The following is a 24,150-nucleotide window of genomic DNA, read 5'->3' on the forward strand; positions in this document are numbered from 1 at the left end:
ACTATGTCAGAAACGCGATCGGTCACAGGCCGGTGATATTCTGAGTAAACACGCGATCGGCTCACAGGCTGGTGATATTCTGAGTACACACGCGATCGGCTCACAGGCCGGTGATATTCTGAGTAAACACGCGATCGGCTCACAGGCCGGTGATATTCTGAGTAAACACGCGATCGGCTCACAGGCCGGTGATATTCTGAGTAAAAACGCGATCGGCTCACAGGCCGGTGATATTCTGAGTAAAAACGCGATCGGCTCACAGGCCGGTGATATTCTGAGTAAACACGCGATCGGCTCACAGGCCGGTGATATTCTGAGTAAACACGCGATCGGCTCACAGGCCGGTGATATTCTGAGTAAAAACGCGATCGGCTCACAGGCCGGTGATATTCTGAGTAAAAACGCGATCGGCTCACAGGCCGGTGATATTCTGAGTAAACACGCGATCGGCTCACAGGCTGGTGATATTCTGAGTAAACACGCGATCGGCTCACAGGCCGGTGATATTCTGAGTAAACACGCGATCGGCTCACAGGCCGGTGATATTCTGAGTAAACACGCGATCGGCTCACAGGCCGGTGATATTCTGAGTAAACACGCGATCGGCTCACAGGCCGGTGATATTCTGAGTAAACACGCGATCGGCTCACAGGCCGGTGATATTCTGAGTAAACACGCGATCGGCTCACAGGCCGGTGATATTCTGAGTACACACGCGATCGGCTCACAGGCCGGTGATATTCTGAGTACACACGCGATCGGCTCACAGGCCGGTGATATTCTGAGTAAACATGCGATCGGCTCACAGGCCGGTGATATTCTGAGTAAAAACGCGATCGGCTCACAGGCCGGTGATATTCTGAGTAAAAACGCGATCGGCTCACAGGCCGGTGATATTCTGAGTAAACACGCGATCGGCTCACTGGCCGGTGATATTCTGAGTAAACATGCGATCGGCTCACAGGCCGGTGATATTCTGAGTAAACACGCGATCGGCTCACAGGCCGGTGATATTCTGAGTAAACACGCGATCGGCTCACAGGCCGGTGATATTCTGAGTAAACACGCGATCGGCTCACAGGCCGGTGATATTCTGAGTAAACACGCGATCGGCTCACAGGCCGGTGATATTCTGAGTACACACGCGATCGGCTCACAGGCCGGTGATATTCTGAGTAAAAACGCGATCGGCTCACAGGCCGGTGATATTCTGAGTAAACACGCGATCGGCTCACAGGCCGGTGATATTCTGAGTAAACACGCGATCGGCTCACAGGCCGGTGATATTCTGAGTAAAAACGCGATCGGCTCACAGGCCGGTGATATTCTGAGTAAACACGCGATCGGCTCACAGGCCGGTGATATTCTGAGTAAACACGCGATCGGCTCACAGGCCGGTGATATTCTGAGTAAACACGCGATCGGCTCACAGGCCGGTGATATTCTGAGTAAACACGCGATCGGCTCACAGGCCGGTGATATTCTGAGTAAACACGCGATCGGCTCACAGGCCGGTGATATTCTGAGTAAAAACGCGATCGGCTCACAGGCCGGTGATATTCTGAGTAAACACGCGATCGGCTCACAGGCCGGTGATATTCTGAGTACACACGCGATCGGCTCACAGGCCGGTGATATTCTGAGTAAACACGCGATCGGCTCACAGGCCGGTGATATTCTGAGTAAACACGCGATCGGCTCACAGGCCGGTGATATTCTGAGTAAAAACGCGATCGGCTCAAATGCCGGTAAGATTCTGAGGACGCGTCTCGGTACGCCGTCCTTTTAAATACTAGCTATGGTGACGCGCTCACCAGACGCTACTATTGTTCGCTAGCTTCAAACAACGCTACAAGCGCGTTCCTAGGCAAGGAGAAACCCCCGCTTCTGAAGCCTATGCTATGCTAAAGTTCAGTAACCTATCTCGCGTCTACTGGTTTTAAATGCGATAGGCGCCTGCCAGACTGTGAGAACAAAGTGCCTATTACACGCTTCGCTGATCCCCGTCGCGTAGGTTAAACACCTCAAAGAAATAGAGAAATATCTAAAATGAAGCTATACTATGACTTATATAAAAGAACAATATCTTCCTACCGCTGGACCACCCGACTACAGCTTCAATGTACAGTAGAACACACTATTTTAACTATTTACACTATAATACAGAATGTAGATCTATATTAATCAAACATTATTATTACAATATTAAGCTCATGTACAGTGTAGTATATTGTATGTTAAGTGTACATAAAGTAAAGGACTGTGAAACGTTTACTACTTTCAAAAGCCGACTGTCGGAAAGACTGTTTTTCGTTTCTACTTCCGTAGAATATGGTTTTTATTTTTAATAGATACAGCGGGATATACGAAATTGGATCACGAACTCAATGAAGATGTAATGGAAGAGTTACAACTAGAACCTGTAATTAATCACGTAAAACATTATCAGAACAACTGGATAAATCATCTGCATCGCATGCGTAGAGATAGAATCCCAAAAGTCATGCTCCACTATCGTCCAAACGGGAAGAGATCTCTCGGTCGTCCAAAGAAGCGCTGGATTGAAAATTCAACTGTGAGATCGTAACAGGCCATTTGGCTTAATACTTGAAGGGAAGAAGAAGAAGAAGATTTTTAATAGAAATCCAAACGTTTGAGACGGGCAGGACATGTAGCACGTATGAGTGAATCCAGAAATGCATATAGCCTAGGTTATTAGTCGAAAGACCTGAGGGAAAAATACCTTTGGAAAAGCTGAGACGTGGAATTAAGTTATGTTTTATTTAACGACGCTCGCAACTGCCGAGGTTATATCACTGTCGCCGGTGTGCCGGAATTTTGTCCCGCAGGAGTTCTTTTACATGCCAGTAAATCTACTGACATGAGCCTGTCGCATTTAAGCATACTTAAATGCCATCGACCTGGACCGGGATCGAACCTGCAACCTCGAGCACAGGTCAGCGCTATACCAACTACGCTACACAGGCTAACCCGAGATGTGGATGGGAGGATAATATTAGAATGGATTTGATGCAGGTGGGACATGAAAGACACGCCCTTTGGCAGAAAACTATAAATGAATATTGGAATAGTAATATACGTTACAAGAGCGGTATGTTGACGTTTTCATGTTCAAGGAAAAGATTGAAAAAGCGAAACGTAGTTGAGCTTTCTTAATTTCCGAGAACATGAAAACAAACATACCGCTCGTGTATCGTACATTATTTTGTGCGAAGATCGTTTATTACATACCTGAAAGAGGAATTTCTAATTAGTTGCAATGAAATCTCCATCTTGGTTTCTGTTCAATGACTGCAACTTTGAAAAACAAATATATCTATCTTCAACATTGTTTCTGTAAAATGTTTTCTGTGTTTACTATACTGCAGCAGGCCGTGATATACGTCTGTCTTTTTTTTTCTCCCAGTCTATGTTGAATCTTGTTGATTTTTTCACGGCTTCCTTAATGTTACTTGCATTACAAATGCAGTAACTTTAGTGGTGTTGTAGAGTTTACTTAATTTTTGCAAATATTTAAAAACAATAATTAACAGTGCAATTTAGGCGAAATTGCAGTGGTAAGTTTCCAATTTATAATTATTACTATATCGAACGTCTTTAAAAATAATATGTTAAAAACCTAAAGCAGTAAAATGAATATGACGCTTAAGCGGTAAGAATAGGGAAATTGTTATGTGTGTTACGTTGGGAATACTGAATGTGGTATTTCACACTTACCGCGAATTGGTTGTGTGCGAAAACCAAGCAAATACGCACGATCTCGCACAAAGTAAATTTAAATCTTAAAAAGTTAATTCTGCACAATGAGAATGTCAAACTGCAATAATACGAAATACACAGAAATCCTTGCGACAGTTGGTTGGCACACTCCTGCACGCAGATGTTTCCAGGATTCAGTTTCTAGAGAGTCTGTCATTTAGCTGTGACGTGAGACCCTTTGCTTTCAAGAGGTACTGTCGGAAATGCGATCGATGTCGAGGAAAGAGTTACAGGCCTAATTGGAAAGATGCTCACAGTCTAATGTACTTTAATCATTTGACCAAACAACTTCACAGACGTGTTTTCCATTGCAAGTAAAATATTTTTGAACTCTATTTTTCTTAATTCGCCTCTCGCTGTATATATTTCATCTTGCTTTATGTCAAAAATGTTATTTTCTATGTAGATATAATCAAATAATCAAATACATGATCAATATCGAGGGACTTTCGAGAAGTTTACGAGTATATTAAACGTTTTATATGAATCTGCCACATACCATGTTAAGAGTATTTAGGAGGCCTAGAAATTCTTTCAGAGTATCTTTGCATAACCAGTTTGCCATAATAATGGTGAGTCATCTAAAGATTACACCATTTCGTCCGTTCCATTCTCATTCAGTGAGTCATGGTTAGAAATCAGCAGGCTTTGACCTTAATCCAGTATATTTTTATCTATTGGGACACTTAAATGCCCTACCTCATGCAACTTCTAGACATTTTTAGAATTTCTTGTAAACTATGAGAATATAAACAATTTAACTGAAGACTTATTACGTTAGGCTATACTACCGGAAACAGTATTGGTGCTATACATAGATATTTCGCTAGCCCCCGCTACGAGCGTGCTAACCTAGTCCCGGCTACAGTGACTGTAGTCCCGGCTATCGAGTGATTACTTGTACAGTATTCATATCATATCATATCATATCATATCATATCATATCATATCATATCATATCATATCATATCATATCATATCATATCATATCATATATCGTATCGTATCGTATCGTATCGTATCACATCACATCACATCACATCACATCACATCACATCACATCACATCACATCACATCACATCACATCACATCACATCACATCACATAATATCGTATCGTATCGTATCGTATCGTATCGTATCGTATCGTATCGTATCGTATCACATCACATCACATCACATCACATCACATCACATCACATCACATCACATCACATCACATCACATCACATCACATCACATCACATCACATCACATCACATCACATCACATCACATCACATCACATCACATCACATCACATCACATAATATCGTATCGTATCATATCATATCGTATCATATCATATCATATCATATCATATCATATCATATCATATCATATCATATCATATCATATCATATCATATCATATCATATCATATCATATCATATCATATCATATCATATCATATCATATCATATCATATCATATCATATCATATCATATCATATCATATCATATCATATCATATCATATCATATCATATCATATCATATCATATCACATCACATCACATCACATCACATCACATCACATCACATCACATCACATCACATCACATCACATCACATCACATCACATCACATCACATCACATCACATCACATCACATCACATCACATCACATCACATCACATCACATCACATAATATCGTATCGTATCATATCATATCGTATCATATCATATCATATCATATCATATCATATCATATCATATCATATCATATCATATCATATCATATCATATCATATCATATCATATCATATCATATCATATCATATCATATCATATCATATCATATCATATCATATCATATCATATCATATCATATCATATCATATCATATCATATCACATCACATCACATCACATCACATCACATCACATCACATCACATCACATCACATCACATCACATCACATCACATCACATCACATCACATAATATCATATCATATCATATCATATCATATCATATCATATCATATCATATCATATCATATCATATCATATCATATCATATCGCTAACAATGGTTTATGAATACCAAAAACATTAGTTCGCTATCATCCACCGGAAACCCGCACTAAGAATGTCTATGAATATGGCCCTATATTATTATTGTTATTATTATTATTATTATTATTATTATTATTATTATTATTATTATTATTATTATTATTATTATTATTATTATTATCTTTTATCATCCACTCTGCTCTCAAAAAATCTGAAAGTTAGAATTTATAAAGCAGTTATATTACCGGTTGTTCTTTATGGTTGTAAAACTTGGACTCTCACTTTGACAGAGTGAAAGGGTGTTTGAGAATAAGGTGCTTAGGAAAATATTTGGGGCTAAGAGAGATGAAGTTACAGGAGAATGGAGAAAGTTACACAACACAGAACTGCACGCATTATATTCTTCACCTGACATAATTAGGAACATTAAATCCAGACGTTTGAGATGGGCAGGGCATGTAGAACGTATGGACGAATCCAGAATTGCATATAGAGTGTTAGTTGGGAGGCCGGAGGGAAAAAGACCTTTGGGGAGGCCGAGACGTAGATGGGAGGATACTATTAAAATGGATTTGAGGGAGGTGGGATATGATGATAGAGACTGAATTAATCTTGCACAGGATAGGGACCGATGGCGGGCTTATGTGAGGGCGGCAATGAACATCCGGGTTCCTTAAAAGCCATTTGTAAGTAAGTAAGTAAGTGAGTAAGTAAGTATTATTATATTATTATTATTATTGTTATTATTACTTTATTTTTTTCTCGCTGTTATTTATACTCACTTTAACATCTCTGGTCATATCGCGAGTTAGTCTTTTGGTTGAAATCCGAAGGCCTGTGTACTATTGTTGAGACTGGTTCTACTGTTGTGAACTAGATGGCGTCTGTAGATGTATTACTGATTTATTATGAATATGATTTTGGTGATGAATGAGGCCGGTGATTTTCAGGGATGTTGTGGCCCGAATTTCCTTGCATTTGCCTTACGGTTGAGGGAAAACCCTGAAAAACCTCAACCAGGAAATTCAACCCGACCGGGAATCAAACCCGAGCCCTCTGCGTAAGAGACCAGCATGCGTACTCCTATACCACAGAGGTGGTCTATTATTATTATTATTATTATTATTATTATTATTATTATTATCATACATTTCGCATATCCACTTCCACTGGGATTTCGGGATTACTTGTCTTCTTTAAAATCATTTATTTATAAACGCTATATCAACTGCGCTAACACATAGACCAATGCTGGCAGACGATTATCTTTCAATCAATGGGAATGCATAACTCACAAGTCGTAAGATCACTTCAATCACACTATGCATATATACGTACATACATAGGTCTATACAGTTACAAATTGTAGTATGGAGAAACGGCAGGAGTATCGGTCTCTTAGGTTTGACTCGCCCTCCAGTATTTACTGGTATTAATTAATTCATAGTTTTCTGACCAAGGGAAGTTATTTCACAGCAAACCCAGTATTGTCTAACCTTTCCTATTTTCTGCCTTCCTCTTAGTCTCCGCATAAGATCCATATATCTTAATGTGGTCTATCATCTGATATCTTCTCCTGCCCCGAACTCTTCTCCCGTTCACCATTTCTTCCAGTGCATCTTTCAGTAGGCAGTTTCTTCTCAGCCAGTGACCCAATCAATTCCCTTTTTCTCTTCCTGATCAGTTTCAGTATTATTCTTTCTTCATCTACTCTCTCCAACATCTCTTCATTTCTTATTCTGTCTGTCCATTTTACACTCTCCATCCTTCTCCATATCCACATTTCAAATGCTTCTCTTTGCTTCTCTTCACTTCGTCGTAATGTCCATGTTTCTGCACCATACAATGCCACACTCCACACAAAGCACTTCACTAGTCTCTTTCTTGCTGATAAAAGAACTCAAAAACAGAGGCTAATTCAAGAAACTTACGCTATTTTTCGAAAACAACTCTACACGTTTCACTACCTGGCCAATTTACTTGGGGATATTGAAAGCTGATAAATGCGTCCAATACTATGGATGCAAGGCTCTACATTATGTATGTAGGCCTATGTATGGATGAAATTATCTGGAAGATAGAAAATCTAACAAACACTAAAATGTCTCAGGAAGAAAGAATATGACAGGAAGAAAGGAAGAAAGAATAGGGACCGAAAAAAAAGAAAAGATGAAAGAATGAAAGAAGAAAACAACTGTAAAAGAAAAAGAAGTAAAAGAGTAGGAAATGAAAGAGAAAACAAAATAAATGAAAGTGAAAGCGAATAAATAAATAAATAAATAAAAATGAAGCAATAAAATAAGCTAACAAGTAAATAAATAAATAAATAAATAAATAAATAAATAAATAAATAAATAAATAAATAGGTAGATAGACAGATAGATAGATAGATAGATAGATAGATAGATAGATAGATAGATAGATAGATAGATAGATAGATAGATAGATAGATAGATAGATAGATAGATAGATAGATAGATAGATAGATAGATAGATAGATAGATAGATAGATAGATAGATAGATAGATAGATAGATAGATAGATAGATAGATAGATAGATACAGACAGACAGACAGACAGACAGACAGACAGACAGACAGACAGACAGACAGACAGACAGACAGACAGACAGACAGACAGACAGACAGACAGACAGACAGATAGATAGATAGATAGATAGATAGATAGATAGATAGATAGATAGATAGATAGATAGATAGATAGATAGATAGATAGATAGATAGATAGATAGATAGATAGATAGATAGATAGATAGATAGATAGATAGATAGATAGATAGATAGATAGATAGATAGATAGATAGATAGATAGATAGATAGACAGAAAGATAGACAGATAGATAGATAAAAATGAATCAATAAAATAAGCTAATAAATAAACAGATAAATACTTCCTTGATATGAGAGGAGTAAAAAATCATGCGAATTCTGTTTACTTTTCGTAATCGAATTTTTGGAGCATCACAGTTTAATTCCCCTAGACTTGGTACAAAGAAGAAAAACATTTTTTTCAGCATCTGTTGGTTTGCGATGGATCTGTTTGATTCCCAAGCGATTTGCATGAAAACGTCGGCCTGCAAACGTCCAGTGTCCTCCCCTGCTTCCTCCCTTTCTCTCTTTTGCGCTCTCTGCTTCTCTTTATGTAACTGAATGCGCAAAAGCCCTCGGCACTTTTAATGGAAGCTAATGGGCCAGTCTCACCCAATCAAAGTTGTTGAGTTTCTTTCTGTAATATGTAACTTGATGAAGATGGACGGACTGAAAAAAAGAGTATTGAGTGTTTACAACGAGTTGAAAAGGAGACTCGAATATGAAGCCTGAAGGGATTCTGACACAAGTTTACATTGCAATGGCTAACGAACTTCCTTTTCAAGAAAGGTTCCACTTTGAACAGATGAGCCATATGTACGTATATGTAAGGAGGGACGAACGCAAGTCCTTTTACATGTAATTGTACACTGTTTAGATAGTTGTGACAACGCTAACAGCATGCTAACAGACATGTTAAACATTAAACATCTTGATAGTGTAATAGTGTTTCACCAACAATTTGATGTACTTTGATTAGGTAGCGTGATATTAAGAACAATGTAAAATGAATCAAAGAGGCAGTGATTGTATGAAAGCTTACTGAATGTGCCTTTATTTGTGGTGTAGTCATTTGTTTTAACGGAAAATTGTATTTTTACATTATTGTAGTATTAGTAGACTAAGGCCCAGTTTCACCAAGCTTCGTTAAAATAACGCTAACAGCATGTTAACTAACGTATTGTTAAAAATTAAACAACCTGTTAATGTAATAGTGTTTCACCAACCATTTGAGGTGCTTTGGTTAGGTAACATGATGTTAAGAGTAATGTAACAGGAATCAAAGAAGCAGTGATTGTATGAAAGTTTACTGAATGTGCCTTTAGTTGGTGTAGTCATTTGTTTTAGCGGAAAATTGTATTTTTTACATTATGGAAGGATTGGAGACTAATAATTACAACGGAAATCGAGAAAAAGAAACGTATAAGGGGCAGTAGTTTTACCTCATATGAGAAATATAATTATTTTAGTAGATCTAGCAATTAATTATAGGAATGTAATTTGAACTCAAACGTAGTGATGGAATTTTCATTAGGAAAAAGGAACAAAGATGGGTATCTTTAACCCAATATTTTCAATCGCCATTTGGATGTGAAACGCGAATTATGAAAGAAATCAATGTTATGAAAATATTAAAAGAAATGCCAAGACGGGTCATGCACAGGAATATTTGAAAACTGACGGTGGTACTTTCACTCTCAAAATTGATATTTGTGCGACGATTCTTTCAATTATCCAGGATCAAATAGAACCAATGGAAAATGAAGATAATTGTGTTCTTGAATATTACAAGGTAAGCGTTAACATTATTGTCATGTCTTATACAGTGAAACCTGTTCAAGACGGAAGTGACAAGGTCCTAATTTTTTTCCATTGTGGACAGGTTTCCGTGTTATTCAGGTGTGAAGTTAAAATGGAATATTTTATCATTTGTATAAATGAAAAACAAAATGGCACGCCGCAAATTGTAGGAATTACGAAATATTCTGTTTAACACTACTGACATTAAATCAGCTTCCTGTCACTTATTTAATTGGTGAATGATCTTGATGAAAATCTCATTTCCTGTATAAATTGTATTGTAACTCACTCATTAAACACTATAAAGTTTATTAATTACACTAAATTTAGTATTTAACACTATAATATAACACTGTACTGTATATCACAGCACATTATTTAATTGGACTAGGAGCCTAGAAGCCTTGAATTCTGGATTATTTAATTTCTTTGCCAGTTCAAGGGTTTTCTTTGCAGAACAGATCCAGAAATTTGCGTGATCTTTGAAAGGGCAAGAAGAATCCACTCCCACAACAGTTCATTTATTTCTATGTAACCAGTTGTTTTCTGTTTCCTTTTATGTCACCATTATTGACCGCAAGCCACTCATTCATGATACGGCCTTTATTTTTGAAAGTGTTAAGTTACACCTGAGTTTTCCATTCATAAATTTCAATATTATTTTCCATACTCTTCGTTTCTCATTTTCCTCGATAACTTTTATTTAATCAATTAATGATAGTGCAACATTTTTACGCAACTTTTTTTTTATCACGAAATCACTAATACACTTGCGTTCTACCCAGCTACGACAGTATACAAGAGTGAAGCATTGAACATCTTTGAAGGGACTCGTCTGCCTAGTCAATAGGGTAATAAAATTTATGACCACCAGGCCAACACATCCTCGCACCCTCAAAAATTTTACAAAGAAAACTTGTTTTTATCTTAGTGACCTACTAGTATTTCGTACATTCCTTGAAAGCACTACTGTTTCAAAATATAATTTACATTAAAGTAGTGTGTCCAAAATATTATTTCCGTTTTGAACAGTAGCAGACAGTGTCCGTTTCCGCGTTGGACAGTTTCCGTTTCATTCAGGAAAAATTATATATAATACATATGGATTTCACCGGGACCAATAAATTGTTCCGAAATAGACAGGATTCCGGATTATTCAGGTTCCGATTTGAACAGGTTTCACTGTATATCTAGCATATCTTCACACGTCATTAGACTAGACAGCAATTCGGAAGGCGGACGGCTACTAGATGCGCCGTAGCCTGTATGGCATGTGATGCCACAAGCTTGAACAGGAGAACCAATCAGAATCAGTCAGTAACAGGTGCTTCTCGAGTTACTTTCTTCACGTGTGAGTGTTTTAAAACATCGAATAAGTAAAACTAACATATAGTGTGTGTGTAAGATAAATAAATGAAAGGAGATGCTATAAAAAGACAAGTACTGCACAGGCAGGCGCGGGAAATAGTGTTTAAGGTGTATAATTACACTCAGGGACAAAAAAACCGAACACTTCTATATTTGCTTGTATTTTGTTGCCAATTATTTCAAAATGAAACAAAACCCATTTAAACAAAATAATGTTTCATTTAGCACCTTATACGACAACATTTGAAAAAAAAATCTCTGATGAGAAAATTTACAAAAAATTACAAAGGGCGTATAACTATGGCATCGTTTGGTCTAACTATTTTTTCATTTTATGGTGCCTTAAACATTAAAAACTCTTTTTAGTAACGGGTATTACCCCCCTCTGGCTTGAATAACTGCATCCATACGTCTTGGCATGCTCTCAATTTGGTTAGCAATGTCTTCTTGAGGAATAAGTTCCCATTCTTCGCCAAGTGCTCGCCTCAACTCTTGTAACGATTCTGGTCTCGGTCGTCTATTCTTAACACGCCGTCTCAGCATGTCCCACACGTGTTCAATTGGGTTCATGTCTGGACTCCTTGCTGGCCATGGAAGAACATGGATTCCCACTTCTTGGAGATAATCTCCGACCGCATGGGCAATATGCGGCCGTGCATTATCATGCATTAAAACAAAATTATCGCCTACAAATTGGCCAAATGGCACAACATGATCAGCCAAACATTCATTTATATACCTATCAGCTGTTAGTTTTCCATTTTCAACAAAAACCAACTCTGTACGAGCATCTGTACACATCCTGCCCAAACCATCATTCCACCACCTCCATACGGCACATTTTCGGAAATGCAACACTGTGAAAATCGTTCTCCCCTCCTTCTCCGAACTCTTTCACGTCCATCAGGTGAGCACAGATTGAAACGGGACTCATTGGTGAACAGAACACAGCTCCACTGTCCATTTCTCCAATCCCTGTGATCATTTGCAAAACGCAGTCATTCAACTCGATGCATCCTGAGAAGTCTGGGACCAGTTGCAGGTCTACTTGATATCAGTCCACTTGCTTTCAACCTCCTTCTAACTGTTTTGGCCGAAATTGGGCGTCCATGCATGTTGAAAAATTGCTGGGCTACACTAGTAGCTGGCAGATTGCGCTCCCTAAGAACTCTCAACACCATATACCTGTCTTCATTTGGATTTGTAGCTCTTGGACGACCCGAACCTGGTCTTCTGGTATATTCTAGGGTCTCTCTATACCGTTTTATGGCATCATGGGTTGTGCTTCTAGCCATAGTCATAACATTTGCAATGTAACGTACACTGCGTCCATCATCGTAAAAGGCTACAGCTCGAGCCACATCTTCAGGTCGCATCTTGTTGTAAGACAAATGTTACAACCCCACTTAAACTCAGAAAATGTAAAAATAAAGAAATAACGAATGATAACGATAATGAAGCACAAAATGGTTGAGACAAAATTGTTACAGCTGAGACTCCGAAAGCAAAATTGGAATATTTGGTTGTAATGGCTTGTTTATAAAACAAAAAACAATCAACAATGTATACACGTCTCCATAACAACAGATGGCTACCATAATATTGTATGAGAAGATAATGTTTTGCAAAATACCAGCAAATAGTAAAGTGTCCGGTTTTTTTTTGTCCCTGAGTGTATTTTAAAAACATTAACGAGCAGAACTCTGCCGGGCATCATGGTGCTGGCCGCAACGTTGCCAACGCGAAGGAGACGACTGCAAAAGCATGTGGTGTGGGTTTGCGAACCGTGCAAAGAATTGTTAGTGAAGGAAACAAATCTTTTAATGTGAGCGGAACTGCCATGTTTCGTTCCCCTGGAAAACATCCTCGTCGTGAAAAAACAGTTTCTGAATTACATGATTTTAATAAAAGTGTGCTGCGACGTACAGTATTATATATGTACCTTCGAGAATCCGACTCTGAAGAATCTGACGGGACTCATGAGAGAATCAGCGACTTCGATTAAAACCAGGTACTGAATATTTATTAAATCCTAATTTATATAAAATGTGACCGAAGTGTGACAATATAACATGGTACTCGTAGTTATTGTTTTAGGGTATTTAACTAGCTAAAATAATTTGCGCCTAAAATAGACCTAAATACAATTTCCACTTAAATAGTGTATCATTTTTTCTAGTAATACACCGTATACATTTCGTATTAAAACTGTGTGATAAAATAATAATCTATACTAATAATAAATCTGTAGCCGAAATTTTTCTGGTAATTTTCGATTTTCCAAAAATAATTGGTCCTAAAATATATAATTAACCACCCTGAAACCGAAAATCGCATTTTTGAAATTTTTGTTTGTATGTCTGTCTGTATGTTTGTTACCTTTTCACGCGATAATGGCTGAACCGATTTATATGAAAATTGGAATATAAATTAAGTTCGTTGTAACTTAGATTTTAGGCTACATGGAATTCAAAATACTTTATTTAGAAGGGGGGGGTTATAAGGTGGCCTGAATTAAATAACTCGAAATATCTCGCTTATTATTGATTTTGTGAAAAATGTTACATAACAAACGTTTCTTTAAAAATGATTTCCGATAAGTTTTATTCTTTACAAAATTTTGATAGGACTGATATTTAATAAGATAAATGAGTTTTAAAATTAAAATAACGCCATCTAAGACGGTGCAATGAATTAAGAACAAATGACTTCGTCTATAAGGGGCCTTGGACAACAACAATCGAGACAGGGGCCTTGGACATCAACAATCGAAAGCTATTAAACATAGCCTACAGATAATGTTTCTGTGTTTGTATGAAGTAATATCAGAAGCTAAATTAACCGATTTGTATAATTAATTATTATTTCACCATTGGAAAGTGTAGTTTCTCTAAATGGACAAAATGCTATAATGTTATTACTGTAACGTCTGAGTAAATCGAGGACAGGTAAGATTAAAAATAGCTTCTTATGCACAGAAAATTTGATAGGCTATTTTGTACATTCTTTTTCTGTATTTCTTAAAGTAATATTTATGTACACTCATTTTAATCTCAGAGAATTAACGAACAACGAGAGTGTATTGATTTAGTATGCAGTAATAGTACGTTAGCTTAGCAATCCATTATTTTATAATTCAAATTTTAACTATGCTCAATTGAATCGTGTTAAAATACATAAAATGTATATGCAATAAATGAAATGCAATAAAATTGGGTAATGAGCGAAGCAGATTATCTTGCGCTGTTGTAAAAGTTGTTCCCTGGATCAAACGTCCTATTTTAATTATGTAATTACTTTATATTTATTTCTAACAGGTGCAGCGGAGCGCACGGGTACGGCTAGTAATAGTAATAATAATAATAATAATAATAATAATAATAATAATAATAATAATAATAAAACCGCAGATAAAAATTTTAAAACTTGGTATAAGCATTATTAACAGGACGTAAGATTTGATAATGTTCTGCTAAAGGTTTGTCATGCTTGGAGTAATCAACGGCTAAGGTCATTATTGTCTTTTTAAAATTGAAATTCTCTCCTCAGCTACTTGTATTGCGCGCGCGCGTGAAGTACGATGTGGCAATGCTGTACATTGCCTTTATCTGTCTCTCTCGACGCAAACGCTAGCAGCCGACCGCCTTCCGAACTGGCGTCTAGTCTAGTCATAATTACATGTGAACTGTTAAATGAGTGAAGTAAAGAAATATCGTTTTGAAAATCTGCAATTATATCTGAGTATTAATACGGAATAATAATCACAGAAATGTTAACGTTAATAAGCACATATCTTCTCTCTACTGCGGATGCATTGCTAATATTAATATCAATCATTTTAGTATATATGAACATATCTATTCTGAATAATTTAATAATGTTAATTTAACAGTGGGTTTAACATGATGTTAGGAGCAACAACAGTTGATGAAACATCTCTTCAGTTAAGTTTACTGTTAAAGTGCCTTAACGTCATGTTAAATATTTAACAAAGGTTGATGAAACTGGGCCTAACATAATTATAATGTAAAACGAGAAAAAGAAACGTGTAAAGAGCAATAATTTTACCTCATATCATCTACTCCTCAGATGTGAATAGCTTCTGTAGTTTAAAGGGATCATCAGACGAAGGACTTTCTGCCTTCAGTGCAACTGCGCTTTTTAAGGATTTCACTTCTAGTGGAAACAGTAGCCAATTTGCGGCGTCTTTGACCATTTGACTGTAATCAAAATCTTGGAACAAGGAGAAGAATGATGGCAGAGGGCAAGAACACAATGAGAGTTACGATAAGGAAGTCTCTTTGAAGTTCAGTGTAGCGTAGAACGCAGATCGTATGGAAATTTAATTGCTTTCCATATTATAACCAATATTCAGTATCTGTTGGCACAATGTACAGTACCGTACGTATAACGTATCTTTTTAGTACGTAAAAAGTTACTCTTAAAATTAAAAAAATATATATATTTATATAATAATTTTAACTGCTATATTATCAAGTACGAACTGTACTGTATGTACTTAACGGTTAAAACTCAACACAATTACTGAAAGATAGTCTCTATCGTGAGTTGTAATCACGCCTGAGCTATGGATATTTGTTCCTTTTAAATCTTGTCCCGTGTTGCATTAAGGAGAGGCGGAATGTTGTGCAGACAACAACTAACGGGAGTCCTGGCGTGAATTATGTATGTAGGCCTATGTATGGATGAAATTATCTGGAAGATAGAACATCTAACAAAACTAAAATGTCTCACAAAGGGAAGAATATGACAGGTAAAAAGGGAGAAAGAAAAGGGACCGAAGAAAAGAAAAGAAGAAAGGATGAAAGCAGACAACAACTGTAAAAGAAAAGAAGTAAAAGAGTAAGGAATGAAAGAGAAATCAAAAGAAATGAAAGCAAAAATATAAATATAAAAATAAATAAATAAATAAATAAATAAAAAATGAATAAATAAATAAAAATGAAGCAGTAAAATAAGCTAACAAATAAATAGATAAATCAAATTAATGAATCAAATAAATAAATAAATAAATAAATAAATAAATAAATAAATAAATAAATAAATAAATAAATAATTAAATAAAAATGAAGCAATAAAATAAGCTAAAAATAAATAAATTGATAAATAAATAAATAAGTAAATAAATAAATAAATAAAAATGAAGCAATAAAATAAGCTAACAAATAAATAAATAGATAAATAAAATTAATGAATAAAATAAGTAAATAAATAATAAATAAATAAATATGAACCAATAAAAATAAGCTAACAAATAAATAAATAGATAAATGAAATTAATGAATAAAGTAAATAAATAATAAATAAATAAATATGAACCAATAAAAATAAGCTAACAAATAAATAAATAGATAAATGAAATTAATGAATAAAATAAGTAAATAAATAATAAATAAATAAATATGAACCAATAAAAATAAGCTAACAAATAAATAAATAGATAAATGAAATTAATGAATAAAATAAGTAAATAAATAATAAATAAATAAATATGAACCAACAAAAATAAGCTAACAAATAAATAAATAGATAAATGAAATTAATGAATAAAATAAGTAAATAAATAAATAAATAAATAAAAAATGAATAAATAAATAAAAATGAAGCAGTAAAATAAGCTAAGAAATAAATAGGTAAAAGGTAAAAGGTATCCCCGTAACATGCCATGAAGGCACTTGGGGGGCATGGAGGTAGAGCCCCATGCTTTCCATGACCTCGGCATTAGAATGAGGTGGTGTGGTCGGCACCACGCTCTGGCCGCCTTTTACCCCCGGGAAAGACCCGGTACTCAATTTTATAGGAGGCTGAGTGAACCTCGGGGCCTTCTGAAAGTTTGGCAACGAGAAAAAATCCTGTCACCACCTGGGATCGAACCCCGGACCTTCCAGTCCATAGTCAGCTGCTCTACCAACTGAGCTACCCAATAGATAAATAAAATTAATGAATCAAATAAATAAATAAATAAATAAATAAATAAATAAATAAATAGATAAATAGATAATTAAACAAAAATGAAGCAATAAAATAAGCTAAAATAAATAAATTGATAAATAAATAAGTAAATAAATAAATAAAAATGAATTAATAAAGTAAGCTAACAAATAAATAAATAAATAAATAAAATTAATGAATAAAATAAGTAAATAAATAAATAAATAAATAAATAAATAAATAAATAAATAAATAAGCATATAAAGAAATAAAAGAATCAATAAAATAAATAACCAAAGAAACAAATAAATAAATTAAATATATAAATGAAATAAATGAATAAAGATACAAACAAGAAACAAATAAACAAACAAATAAATAAAGAAAGAGTGAAGTAAGAAAAAGGAATGAAGGAAGAAAGGAAGAAATAAAGAATCAGAAAAGAAACGAAAAAAATAAAATAAAATTAATTGATGAACTAGTGGACTTACTCGTGTTAAATATGAAATATTTGTCCGGCTTACAGCTGTTTCAGTGCTTCACGCACCATCATCAGAGCCTGAATGAACAAAGGAAGATAGAAAGGAAGGAATAAGCAATTAAACAAAGGCAATACGAAGAAAATAAGGACGAAACAGTGAGAAAGGAGGGGCTAAAAGAAAGAATATACGACAGAGATAATAAAGTACAAAAGAAAGGAAGGCTAGGCAGGTAGGTTGTGTTTTCTCTCACAGGACTGTACGGCGAGGTCAAGTCTTGGCCGTGCTGTGTATGAAGTTACAAAATACTAAGTTGGAGGGCAGAGCACCTTGTTTCCAACTTGGTCTGGTACTTCCTTCTTCTATATGGCTGTGAAACTTGGACTCTCACTCTGAGAGAGGAACATAGGTTAAGGGTGTTTGAGAATAAGGTGCTTAGGAAAATATTTGGGGCTAAGCGGGATGAAGTTACAGGAGAATGGAGAAAGTTACACAACACAGAACTGCACGCATTGTATTCTTCACCTGACATAATTAGGAACTTGAAATCCAGACGTTTGAGATGGGCAGGGCATGTAGCACGTATGGGCGAATCCAGAAATGCATATAGAGTGTTATTTGGGAGACCGGAGGGAAAAAGACCTTTAGGGAGACCGAGACGTAGATGGGAGGATAATATTAAAATGGATTTGAGGGAGGTGGGGTGTGATGATAGAGACTGGATTAATCTTGCACAGGATAGGGACCGATGGCGGGCTTATGTGAGGGCGGCAATGAACCTTCGGGTTCCTTAAAAGCCATTTGTAAGTAAGTAAGTTGCTGCCAATACTGAAGAAAAATAAGAAATATAACGAGTTTAGGACTATCAGCCTGATATCACACTCGGAGAAGATTCTCCTGCGAATACTGAATCGACGTTTATTTTCTAAGATGGAAGGACAGTTGGAAGAAGAGCAGTTTGTCTTCAAAAATAGGTAAAAGGTACGAGAGATGTAATTGGACTACTACGAACAATCGGCGAAAGATACCTAGAGAAGAGTAAAGAAGTGAACTGTATATAGTATTTGTAGATCTAGTAAAGGCTTTTGACAGAGTGTATTGGTAAAACACTGATGGAGATCCTGAAGAAAATAAGCGTGGATTGGAAAGAACCTTTATATGAAACAACGAGTCAAAAGTAAGGTAGGAGAAGAAAATGTCAAAAGGAATGAAATAGGGAGAGGAGTACGACAAGAATGTCCTTTATCATCTACTCTGTTCAACATATAATTGGAGGATTTGATGAAGAACTATTTTTTGAAACATGAGAGGAGTGATAGTATGAGGAAGAAAAATGAAGTACGTAAGGTTTGCTGATGATATGGCGTTGTTAGCAGAAGAGGAGATGATACTAAGGGATATGCTAGTGGAGCTAAATGACAGCTGTGAGCAGTATGGGATGAAGATAAATGCAAACAAGACGATGACCATGATCATAGGAAGAAAATTACAGAAGATAAACTTGTGAATTCTAAATGAGGCAGTAGAGCAAGTGGACAGGTTCAAATACTTGGGGTGTACTATAAGCAGTAACATGAGCTGCAGCCAGGATAGCAATGATCAAGGAAGCTTTTAATATAAAAAAGGGACATATTGTACGGACCTCTGGAAAAAGAACTACGGAAGAGACTAGTAAAGTGCTTTGTATGGGATGTAGCATTGTATGAGGACAGAAACATGGACATTATGACAAAGTAAAGAGAAGCGAATAGAAGCATTTGAAATATGGATATGGAGAAGCTTGAAGCGTGTGAAATGGACAGACAGAATAAGAAACAAAACTGTGTTGGAAAGAGTGGGTGAAGAAATAATGATGCTGAAACTGATCAGAAAGAAGAAAAGGAATTTGTTGGGTCACTGGCTGAGAAGAAACTGCCTACTGAAGGATGCACTGGAAGGAATGGTGAACGGGAGAAGAGTTCGGGGTAGAAGAAGATATCAGATCATAGACTACATTAATATATATGGATCATATCAGGAGACTAAGAGGAAGGCATAGGCTGCGTGTTATCACCGCTCCTCTTTAACCTGGTCTTAGATGCAACTCTAAGAAGAGTGAATGTTTCCCCTAGAGGAATCCGTTGGGGGCTCTCCGGTAGACTAGAAGATCTAGACTATGCGGACGATATCTGTCTCTTAGCTCATTCCTTTAAAGATATGAAAGCCAAACTGCAACAATTGGAAAAGGAAGCACAGAAGGTGGGTCTTCAAATCAATATTAATAAAACCAAAGAATTGCGCACAGGTACCAATCAACCTACTCTTCTAACTCTAAGCAGCGGCGTAATTGAAAATGTGAAGGAATTCTCATATCTAGGCAGTATAGTCTCCCAGAATGGTGGTACAGATAGCGATGTGAGAGTAAGAATAAAGAAGGCAAGATATGCCTTTGGGCTGCTAAAGCCTATATGGAAGAGTGCTGCCTATACAATAAATACTAAACAGAGAATTTTTAACACAAATGTCAAATCCGTGCTTTTATATGGCTGTGAAATCTGGAAAATAACTAAAACTATTATCAATCAACTACAAGTTTTTATTAATAGATGTTTGAGAAACATATTAAAAATATTCTAGCCGGTCCAGATATCCAACGAAAACCTATGGTTAAAAACTAAACAAAAACCAGTTGAATTTGAAATTCGGCATAGGAAGTGGGGATGGCTGGGACATACACTTCGCCGACCTCCAGGTGACCCGCCAGAAAGGCATTGGATTGGAATCCGCAGGGCAGCAGAGGAATTGGCAGACCCAAGATAACAGGGAAACGAACTGTTCTCACAGAAGCAAAAATGATGGGGAAGACATGGAGTGAGATTAAGGCGTTGGCCAGGAATAGAGTCAGATAGAGAAGCTTTCTGAGAGCCCTATGTTCCACCTAGGAATGATAGGAATATTGATTGATTGAAGAGGAAGGCATAAAATAGGAAAGACTGGAGAATGTTGGGTTTGCAGTGAAAGATCTCCCCTTGGGCAGAACACAATGAATGAATATGTATATCTTCACAAGCTATAGAATAGTCCAAAATAATAATAATAATAATAATAATAATAATAATAATAATAATAATAATGTACTGATTACTACATATGTTCTCCAATTTAGTCAAAATCGATCTGCACATAGATAAGTTATAATAGAAGTCGCAGATAGATTGTTTATTTTTTCCGAAACCAGCAAGTGAGCCACGATCTTGCACCGTTTAAGTGAAGGGGATTATATAGCGGCTTGCATTATTCAAACACCTGTTAACTAATCCGTCCATTAGGATCGTTGAATATTTAGAAGGCTGAAGTTGAACCGGAGAGACCAAGACGCTGCGTTTCGCGTTTCCACGCAGACTGGAAGGCCAAATTAATGGATACAGGCTTCTTTATGCCTCATTAGTAGTTACCCGTGTGAGACATTGTGAGAGTGCTGCTGTCTAGACGTAACGTCTTGAAAGACACCTCCGTCATACTGCGGACAATATTCCTTGTGTAGGACTATGTCTTGTTGCATGAGCCACACGAAACATCATATACAAAACAGAAGAAAACTATTCACACGCTGCCATTCCCAACTCTCATGCATATAATAATAATAATAATAATAATAATAATAATAATAATAATAATAATAATAATAATAATAATAATAATAATACTTACTGGCTTTTAAGGAACCCGGAGGTTCATTGCCGCTCTCACATAAGCCCGCCATTGGTCCCTATCCTGAGCATATTAAATCCAGTCTCTATCATCATATCCCACCTCCCTCAAATCCATTTTAATATTATCCTCCCATCTACGTCTCGGCCTCCCCAAAGGTCTTCTTTCCTCCGACCTCTCAACTAACATACTATACGCATTTCTGGCTTCGCCCATACGTGCTACATGCCCTGCCCATCTCAAACGTCTGGATTTAATGTTCCTAATTATGTCAGGTGAAGAATACAATGTGTGCAGTTCTGTGTTGTGTAACTTTCTCCATTCTCCTGTAACTTCATCCCTCTTAGCACCAAATATTTTCCTAAGCACTTTATTCTCAAATACCCTTAACCTATGTTCCTCTCTCAAAGTGAGAGTCCAAGTTTTACAACCATACAGAACAACCGGTAATATGACTGTTTTATAAATTCTAACTTTCAGATTTTTTGACAGCAGACTGGATGATAAAAGCTTCTCAACCGAATAATAACAGGCATTTCCCATATTTATTCTGTGTTTAATTTCCTTCCGAGTATCATTTATATTTGTTATTGTTGCTCCCAGGTATTTGAATTTTTCCACCTCTTCAAAGGATAAATGTTCAATTTTTACATTTCCATTTCGTACAATATTCTCGTCACGAGACATACTCATATACTTTGTCTTTTCGGGATTTACTTCCAAACCTATCTCTTTACTTGCTTCAAGTAAAATTCCCGTGTTTTCCCCAATCGTTCGTGGATTTTCTCCTAATATATTCACGTCATCCGCATAGACAAGAAGCTGATGTAACCCATTCAATTCCAAACCCTCTCCAAATGATTAATAATAATAATAATAATAATAATAATAATAATAATAATAATAATAATAATACAATTTATTTATTCTGGTGGTGATAAAGCCAACATGCTTTCTCTTCCACGCCACCAGTACTATATAGGCCCTACAGTAGTTTTATTTTGTCTGGCAGAGTTAAGGCCATAAGGCCTTCTCTTCCACTCAACCAGGTCTGAATTATATACATGAAATATATAAACAGAATACAAAACAATACAAAAGAAGATATCTTAGAGATTAGATAAAATAAAGTAGAAAATTACAAATAATCAAGATCAGTCACATAATATAAGACAAATATACAGAGTGTCCGAAATTGATGTATATACTTGAAACACTATTTCTCAGCAACGAGACGAGACAGAAGTACGATTTTTGCGGTTTTGTATTCCTTAAGCCCGTACATGTTCAAAATTCCCCCTTCCGTCACAGTACACTCCCAACAACAACGTACAACAGAGCGACACACCAACTGGATTGTTGCTGATGGAATATCATTACAGGCATGTTCAATCTGAACTCTCAGTTCCTCCAGTGATTGTGGTTTTGTGGCGTACACTGTATCCTGTAGAGCTCCCCATAGGCAGAAGTATGGAGGGGTTAAATCCGGAGATCGAGGCGGGAACTCCGCAGCACTTCCTCTTCGTCCTATCCATCTCTGGGTCGTCCTCATTTAGTGCGTGAACAAGTCTCGGAACGTAAGGCTTCCATTTTTGAGTTCGCAAAATTTGATGAACACTGGATTTGCTGATACCATCTCATGAGAACATTGACTTCTTTGGTGATTGTGCAAAAGTCTGCATGACTGCATCAACACTCTCGTTATCGGTGGAACTTCTCTTTCTTCCGCACCGTCCTTTCAACACATCTTGTTCCGTTCCGTCGACTTCAAACTTGTCTGGGATCCTTGTGATACTTAACCTTGTTGGTGGTTGTGTTCCAAATTCAACCCTCCGACGTCGTTGAACCTCAAGAACTTTCTCCACTTTCCAATAACATTTCAGTATCCACTTACGTTCATCGAACGATAATTGCACCGCCATGTTTGTTTATAAACAGATGAACATGTTTCCATGCTTTCTACTGCCTTCTGAATCATAAACCGCAAAAAACCGTATTTCTATCTGATTTCTTTGCTGTAAAATAGTATTTCAAAGAGTATATACATCAATTTGGGACACTTCATGTATACAATTTATAAGACAAACTGCTCAAGATAAACTCGACGATTACATAATATATTATGGAATACTTAATGAGAATACAAAAAATTTAGATGATAACGAATTCATTTGAGATAAATATACAGTTATATACAGACGTGGACAAATTATTAACAAAATTGACGATTTTTATGATAATTCTGTTTACAAAATTTGACTTTTTAATTTAAACTACAGTTGACAATTTTGCATATTTCCATCATTACAGTAGACAGAAATATGCAAAAATGTCAACTGTAGTCTAAATTGAAGAGTCAAGTTTTGTAAAAATATATAATAAAAATCTTCAATTTTGCTAATAATTTTTAAATTA

This window comes from Periplaneta americana, chromosome 11 (genome assembly GCF_040183065.1).
Source record: "Periplaneta americana isolate PAMFEO1 chromosome 11, P.americana_PAMFEO1_priV1, whole genome shotgun sequence".
Classification (NCBI taxonomy): Eukaryota; Metazoa; Arthropoda; class Insecta; order Blattodea; family Blattidae; genus Periplaneta; species Periplaneta americana.